This window comes from Cricetulus griseus, chromosome 2 (genome assembly GCF_003668045.3).
Source record: "Cricetulus griseus strain 17A/GY chromosome 2, alternate assembly CriGri-PICRH-1.0, whole genome shotgun sequence".
In the NCBI taxonomy this organism is placed as follows: domain Eukaryota; kingdom Metazoa; phylum Chordata; class Mammalia; order Rodentia; family Cricetidae; genus Cricetulus; species Cricetulus griseus.
The window spans coordinates 325,171,905-325,180,254 of NC_048595.1; the positions used below are offsets into that span (position 1 = coordinate 325,171,905).

At 42.6% G+C, this 8,350-nt stretch overlaps 1 pseudogene; it reads right to left on the minus strand.

The window, feature by feature from the left end:
* Positions 1–1,961: 1,961 nt before the first annotated feature.
* On the minus strand, positions 1,962–6,146 carry LOC113834188 (annotated as a pseudogene).
* Between the last annotated feature and the right edge of the window lie 2,204 nt (positions 6,147–8,350).

Sequence of the window (8,350 nt, forward strand, 5' to 3'; positions counted from 1 at the left end):
GAAAGTGGGAGCGTGGCTGGGGATAACTGGGCGAGCATCTTGTTGTGTGTAGGGCTGTCAGGGTGGTGTGCGGCATCCTGGAGCCACAGGCTCTGGCACCACACTCGATGCTCAGCCTCTCATTGCTCTGGCTCTGAACAATGGCAGGATGTCCAAGATGGAGGGAGAATGGTTGCTTTATGTATTGAGTGAGCCTCTTCGAAAGACCTCCGAGGTCAGTGCCACTGGAGGCCATGTTGGTGTTTGTGGTCTGTAATAGAGTCAGGGGTGGTGCTTGTGTTTGTGGTCCATACTGTCAAAGCAGGCTGTGTTGATGCCTGTGGTCTGTGTTGCCATCGGAGGCCATGTAGAGGCCTGTGGTCTGTGGTGCTACCCAAAGGCCATGTTGGTGTCCATGGTCTGTTCTGCCTCTGGAAATGATGTGAAAGTTCGCGATCCATGCTGCCTATGGCTGTTACCGTCAAGGAAGCTTCTTTCACAACGGTATAGTTGACAACAAGGGACATTGGAGTCTTCTGTGAAAACCTTGCTTCCCTCACCCTCCCTCAAAATGTAGGGACGAGGTGGGGGTGGGGGGGGGACATGGGACACTTCAGTCTAAAGAGGAAGCTATTGAAGAGAGCCCCGAAAAACTGCCATAAAGACGCTAAAATGCAGCTCTCCACGGTTGATGGCTTCTGGTGTGAGTGGGGTGGGGAAGGACTCAGTTATCTGTAAGAGACTGGCCACCGGGAGTTTGACCATGCTCCTGTGGTTATAGGGGCAACACAAATTGGACTCGGTGTATTCTTGTTTTCTTTTTGGGTAGGTGGGCACAAGGATGGGGGGGGTGGACCTGAGAGGAATGTGAAAGTGTGATGGGGTACATTGTATGAAATTCCCAACCAATCCATAAAAATATTATGTTGGGATAAAAAAATTAACAGTGCAGGGAGCAGCTGAACTGGTAGGGAGGAAGTGCAGAGGTGAAAGAGTGTGGACTATGGGTGTGGCATTCTCACTCAAAGCCACTGTCACTCCCTTATGGATGCTGCAGAGCACCGGGGAGCAAGAGAGTGACCACCTGGATGGGCCTGGCACTTCCTCATGGATGCTCACCCTCACAGCCACCTACCTCATCTCCACCTACCTCATCTGAGACTATGAGCCTGGCCCTTACCCCGGAAAGCCTCACTAAGGGCTTTCTAATGGAGCCTTCACAGGAGGAGGGGCCGGCAGGGTTAGAGGTGTCCTCAGGAGTCAAAGTCACCGAGGAGGCTGCAGTTGTTCCCTGTAATTCCAGCTTTGAGTGTGCACAGTGCCTGAGCTTTAGTATCAGGTTCTCCTCCCAGAACAGTGACGCAGAAATTCTGTCTCCAGGAACTGCCTAAGAGGAATGGGAGATGGGGCTTTCCCTTCCTTGGAGGTTTCCAGTTCTGAAATTCTGTGTCTGTAAGCATCTGGTGTGGCCTTTGCTAATGGCACATCCATAACCCCTGGGGTGTTCACAGCTTTAGGTAGTCAGGGGATAGTACAAAACTACAGGATAAATACATAAACCTTGGTGAGCTGTCCTTATCAATGGTGTAGGTAGGGGAGATGATTTAAAAGTGTTTTTTAAAATATTTATTTTATTTTATTAACAATTTGCCTGTATGTATGTATGTTTGTATGTATGTATGTGTACCACTTTTATGTCTGGTACACAAGGAGGCCAAAAGAGGACATCAGATTCCCTGGAGCTGGGGTTACAGATGTTTGTGAGCCACCACGTGAGTGCCAGGGACTAAACCAGGGTCCTCTGCAAGAGCAGGAAGTTTCCTTAATTGCTGAGCCATATCTCTAGCTCTGAGAGTTAGATTTTTTTGGGGGGGTGCTGATCAGATACATTTAATAATACCACATTGTAAATGGTGGTAAGTGTACATCGATGGTTCATGTTCCCATCTAACGTAGCTTAAGTTTAGCCAACATGATTCATCTCAATGGACTCTGGGTGGGTAGTGATGGCCATGGGTGGGTGCAGGACTGGAGCCTTCCCAAGCTTTCCTGCTTTGTCAGTCCTCCTGATTTTATAAAGGATGAGGGTCATTAACCCATCCCTACCTCCTTTTCCTGGTAAACCCGGGTAAGGTAGGGTTTCATGGGGATCCAGACATTTTTTTTTGAAATAATAAGTTTTATTGGGGTTACTTAAAGGACTATGGATGAGGGGTTACTTACAGGAGCAGAAATGACAAAACCCAAGCACAGCATGGTCCCAGACATTCTTAATAAGGCTTTGACACACCTCAGCAGGACCAAGGCCACAGGCCACATCAGACCCCACCACCAACTGGGAAAGGCCACTGAGCACCGAGAGTTAGATTTTTGTAGTCAGTTTTTTTTTTTTTTTTTTTTTTTTTTTGTGTGTGTGTGTGTGTGTGTGTGTGTGTGTGTGTGTGTGTGTATGATGCAGTATAAGCCTGCTTTCCCTGTGCTGGTTTATTTAAATCATTTTCTTCGTACTCACTTTCATGAACACCTAGCAGCCCTGTGATTCTACTATGAAACTGTACTCAAAGGAATGCACACTTTCCCCTTTAATGATAACTAAAATACTATTTCTATATAAAAATAAGCCTTGATCTAATAGAAGTGCTATCTAAAGTCTGAATATAATTTAGTAACATAACACAAGCTTTCCCTCTTGGCTATGGGCACCAGACCAGCTGGGTTCACTTTTCTCTGCCCTAAAGGGAATATCAGGAGAAGTACTCAGTTAATCTCTTGCTTCAACTTCCTTGTGTGGTCCAGATTCTTCCCAGTATACATCCACACACATCCTGCATACTAACTAGTGAGGGGATGCTTGCTGAAAACTCTGCCTGAACAATTTTTTCAAAAAGATTTATTTATTAATTTAAATTTTTTACTTTATGTGTATGGGTGTTTTATTTGTATGTATGTCTGCCCATCACGTGCATGCAGTGCCTGTGGAGGCCAGTAGAGGGTGTCAGACCTCCTGAAACTGGAGTTGTAGATGATTGTTAGCCATCATGTGGGTGCTGGGATTTAAACTGGAGAAGAGCAGGCAGTGCTCTTAACTAATGAGCCATTTCTCGAGCCCCGATTGTGTGGTGTGTGTGTATGCAAACATTGTAGGACATTTTTACACTCACAGTAGATCACTCTATGCAGGCTCTCCATACAATCAAGATAGATGGTAGACATGACACTTGTCAGTGCTGGCAAAACATTTTTTTAAAAAAGATTTGGTTATTTTTATCTTATGTGTATGTGTGTGAGCTGCTTGTCTGTACGTGTACCATGTGAATGCAGGTACCCAAGGAGCCAGAAGAGTGTGTCAGTTCCCCTGAAACTGTTCAACAGTATTGTGAACCATCCAATGTGAGTGCTGGGAACTGAACCTGTGACCTCCACGTGAGCATCAGGTGTTTATAACTGCCAAGGCATCTCTAAAATCCCCAGAATAGGAAATTCCTGTGTGGAGTTCTAGGACCAGAACCCAGAGGTTTGAACACTGTAGGCAAGAACTCTACCATTGAGTTGCACCCTAGCCCTTAAGGGTTTGTTTTCTTTTTCAAGACGGGTCTTACAATGTGGATCTGGCTGTCCTAGAACTCATTATGTATACCTTCCTGGCTTTGAACTCACAGAGATCTGCCTTCCTTTGCCTCCTGCATGCTGAGACTGAAGGCATGCCCCACTATACCCTGGTAGTTGTCAGTTTTGACAAGAATATTTGATTTTTCAGCCAAGGTTTAATGTTAGTACACATTTTCATTGGGTAATTTTTGCCTTTGTTTTGTTTTATTTTGTTATCAATGCAAAATGAGTCTATTTTATTTATTATGGTTTTTCAGTGCTAAGGATGGAACCCAGGACATCATGTATGTTCAGCAAGTGCTTTGCCCTGAGTCCATCCCAGTCCTCTTTTTACTTTTTATTTTGAGAAAGGGGTCCCACTAAACAATTCATGCTGGATTTGGTCTGAATCCCTCTGCTTCCCCTTTTCTGGTAGCTGGGATTACAGCCCTACACTGCCAGGCCATTACAGGCCTATACTGCTGGGACCAATTTACAATGTGGCTTCTAAGCCTCACAAGTACGAGTCTTCAGTTTCTCTTGCTTTCCTGATATTATCAAATTTACCACATAATTTTAGCGAGTTCAAATTATTTCTGTTATAACCAGACTCCCTCCACTGCCTCAGTGGCCAGCTCAACATATACTTGAAGTCAAAATGTCAACATCTTAATATGTGTTTTCCAAAATGAAAAATAGCCTTAGCATGTCCTCAGGAAGGCATGGGTTCGTATGGGCAAACTTTGGGTGGTGACAGGAGGTTTTTGGAACAGAGGACAGAAGAGGACATGAGAGGGACAGGGGGAAGAGACTGTGGCATGGGGCCATTGGCATGCCTCCCTGAGGGGCAGACACAGGCAATGCACGAGATGAGGATTTATAGATAATGCAATGTGCTTTATCTGGAGTGATACTATCTCCATTGTCTGGAAAGCATCCACAGACTAAGACACTGCTGGGAGTATGGGTGAAGAATGAAAGGGATAGGACCTTCAGAGTCTTGCAGCACAGTGTGACTACAGGCCATCAGCATTTTGTTTTGAATGCTATTACAATACAAATGTCCATCTTTTGCTTTAGTGGAGAGGGATGCAGACACATACACAGACAGACAGACAGACAGACAGACAGACAGACACACACACACACACACAGAGAGAGAGAGAGAGAGAGAGAGAGAGAGAGAGAGAGAGAGAGAGAGAGACCGGAGTATGTGTGTGTGGTGGAATATCTGATGGTGTCACTCACTTGCTGTCAGTGAACTTGTCCCAGTGGCCCCTTCTGACTCACCAGGGACTCTTGTTTGTGGGTGGGAAGGGAGCTAGCTGATAGATTGAGGAGCAGAATAGCCTGTGAGCTGAGCAAGAATTTGGAAACACAATTGTTAGAATCATGTTTTGCTTTCTGACAATGGTGTGATAATATGTACTTAACATATTCTAGAAATATTAAAATCTAGTCTAAAACAGCCAGTGGCCAGTGCTCTTTCACTATAGTTGCTGGGCAATACCTAAAGGGTGGGTGAAGATTGGTCATCGCTTCTGAGTATCCATTCAAAGGAAGAAAGAAGGAGGGAAAAAGAAAAGAGAATGAAAGGAGAATAAAAGTAACCAATAAAATCAAACACTTCTAGAATGGGTTTTATTGTCAAATAATTCCCTGAGGGAAACAGCCTTCTAAAAAGTACAAAGCCCACATTTTTCCCTTTCCTTCTCGCTTTTCCCCTTTTATTCCACATAAAAATCTGTTAATTTTATATTTAAAACAAAATATATTTCCTTTCCTTGAGTGCTCTGTAATCATATAGGAATATGTATCATCTCCTCCCTATAATTTTGAGAATATTTTTGAAGATGGTGACATAGTCTGACTTTTTATGAACAAAACAATTCAATTTAGAAGTCACTGAGTGACAGCGGTCTGAATTCTGAAGTGATGCTATTCGCCTCAGCACTTGTTGGAAATGTCATTAGGAAACCAACATATAGTGGGTTGCCATGGCAACTGGAACACCGGCATTTATAACATCACTGTAATTAATGTTATCCAAACGTTATTAATCTTTCAGCATCACTCATATTCTCGGAAGGAACAGAAACTCTGGTTCTCTGTGGAGTTTTCAACATTGCAATCCATCGAAGCTTTCCTTCACATTGTATAATTTTTAAATAGATCTTATTCTGACTTTGCCTTGGTAAAATTAGCTATTGTTTCTACTCCTGTACTCATTCATTTTGGCTTTTTTTTTTTCTGATAGAACTTGAAATAAAATGAGAAAGGGGGATTACAGCTAAGACACAGAATGCAGTCTAAAGAGGAAAGGACTTATATATTTAAATGTGGAAGCCCTGAGAAAAATATTAGAACATTTTGTGCACAGACTTTCAGTATGAACTTACATTTGCATAACACGTGTAATTGAAAGCTTATGTGTACTATTAACATAGCATTATTTAACACACGATCCTAAGACGCCCAGCCGCAGAGTGAGTGCTCTGCTGAAGATGATCTGTATTCATGATTTTTTTAGTTGCCACAACAACTTATAGGATAGATGTTATGACAAAATATACCTCCATAGCTCGACAACACAAACAATAGGATTTTAAAAATAGACAAAGGACTTGAGTAGACATTTTACAGAGATGTGCAGATGGCTGTCAAACATGAAAAGATGCTGAACATCATTCATCATTGGAAAGATGCAAATCAAAATTGCAATGAGACATTATATCACATCCGTTTGGGTAGCTACTGTTTAAAAACCAGAACTAACAAGTGTTGGCAGGGACATGGAGAAATTGAAACATTTGGGCCCCAATAACAGGAATCTAAAATGGTGCAGTCTTAGGAAACAGTGGGGAGGTTCCACCTGAGCTGGCGATGCTACTTGTGGGTGTAGATACATAGTATTCAAAAGCTGTATTTCAGAGAGATATTTCTACACCCGTGTTCATTTAGTGCTAGTCACAACCAAAAGGTGGAAGCAACCCAAATGTCCATCAACAGAGGAATGCATAAGCGAAATATGGCCCGTGCATACATCAGGGTGGTGTTCAGTGTCAACAAGAACGATCCCACCTCACACTACAAATGGGAACCTCGAGGACATTATGTTAAGTAAAATAAGCCATTTGCAAAAGACAAGTGCTGTACTGTATGATAGTGTACATGTACACTTAGTACTATTGAATTGTGCACTTTAAGATAAATAAAATGGTAAATTTTATGATAGTGTACATGTACACTTAGTACTATTGAATTGTGTACTTTAAGATAAATAAAATGGTAAATTTTATGTCGTCCCCCCACCCCTCCAGATTTGATACTCTTTCCCTTAAAAAGTGAACCAAATTATTCCCCCTTGAGTGTGGGTTGAATTTAGTAACCAGCTTCTTTTTCTAATCAGTGCAGTTAGGAACTACAAGGTCTTGCAAGGCTTTGTAAACCATTGCTGCTTTGCTTTGGTCTGTTGTCATTGGTGGGGGATGGGGAGGGAAAGTGGATCCTTCAGCCCCAGTTAAGACTTCTTGGTTCACAACTTTATTGCACTCTCCTGAGACACTCAGAGCAGAGTTTACCCAGGTGACCTAACCGCAAAAACTGAGGATGAGAAATGTTTGCCACTGTTTAAAACCACTAGGCTTGGGGATAGTTTGGCACACTGTATTAGGTCAGTAAGAGAAGCACTTGCTTGTCTGAAGGTTCAGAGGTTCCTGCAGAGGTGGGCGAGCTCCCATACTCCTTTTTTGCTCTGAGGTTTTGGTGGTGTGCCCATGGTCTGTTCTGACCACTGACTCCAAGTCAGAATGCGATCTTTCTGTAGATTACCCGCATATCTTGCCTTGCCTTGTGGACTGTTTGGGAGCTGGCTGCCCTGCAATTGTGGGCCGCTGGGTTTCTTTGAGTTTCTTTATCATCTCTCTTCTTGTGGCATCAAGACTATGAATGCCCACGGGGTGTCCTCATTGAAAATTCAATCACATACAAAACCAGCGCATTCAGATTCCAGAGGTCACATCCCAGTATTGCACTATATTCAGAGAAAGTTTTTATTCACCTTTGTGAGGAAAGTGAAAGAGCACAATAGCAATGCATCTGGGAAGCAGCCAAAGGCCAGAGAGAAAGGAAAACTCCACATCATCTGGACTGGAAGACATGGGGATCCATTCAAGAGTGTCGTTTGGGAGTAGCCTTAGTTGGACTACATAAAATCTATTCTTCTCCTAAGTGTAGAATTTAAACTATAAATTCTGAACAGCAATGGAATTTCACTAACGAAGCTGGGTAAAGTCTATAAGTATAATCTTTAAAAAGAATCATCCTCAGACCTTGCACTTTGCCAGGCAAGTACATTAACACCCATCCATATCCCCAGCCCTGCATACAATCTATTATTGTTTAAAAATGTTTGTTCACTCAAAGTGAATTAACTAGCTTATATTTATGAATTATTTTGGTGGAAAAAGGAATTTCCCATATGTGTATAAATTTAGGATTTATTTAAAAAACAAAGTTTTGCAAATTACATCATTAGAAAAAGGAAGTTGAAGTCTAAATTTATCAAGGTCATGTATAGAGTATGAGAACTTAGGCTACAGACCAAGACTTCTCCTGCTCCTAACTTCATACTCCTTTTCTACAACACTGAAGAGTTATAAACTTCATTCTAGGGTTGCAGATGCCTCTGGCCCAGGATTTCAAGCCCCAAGTCTCAGTCCAATGTTTTCGTATGTGCCACTATGTTGCTTTCCTACATATACAAGGCATTTCATGAGGCTCT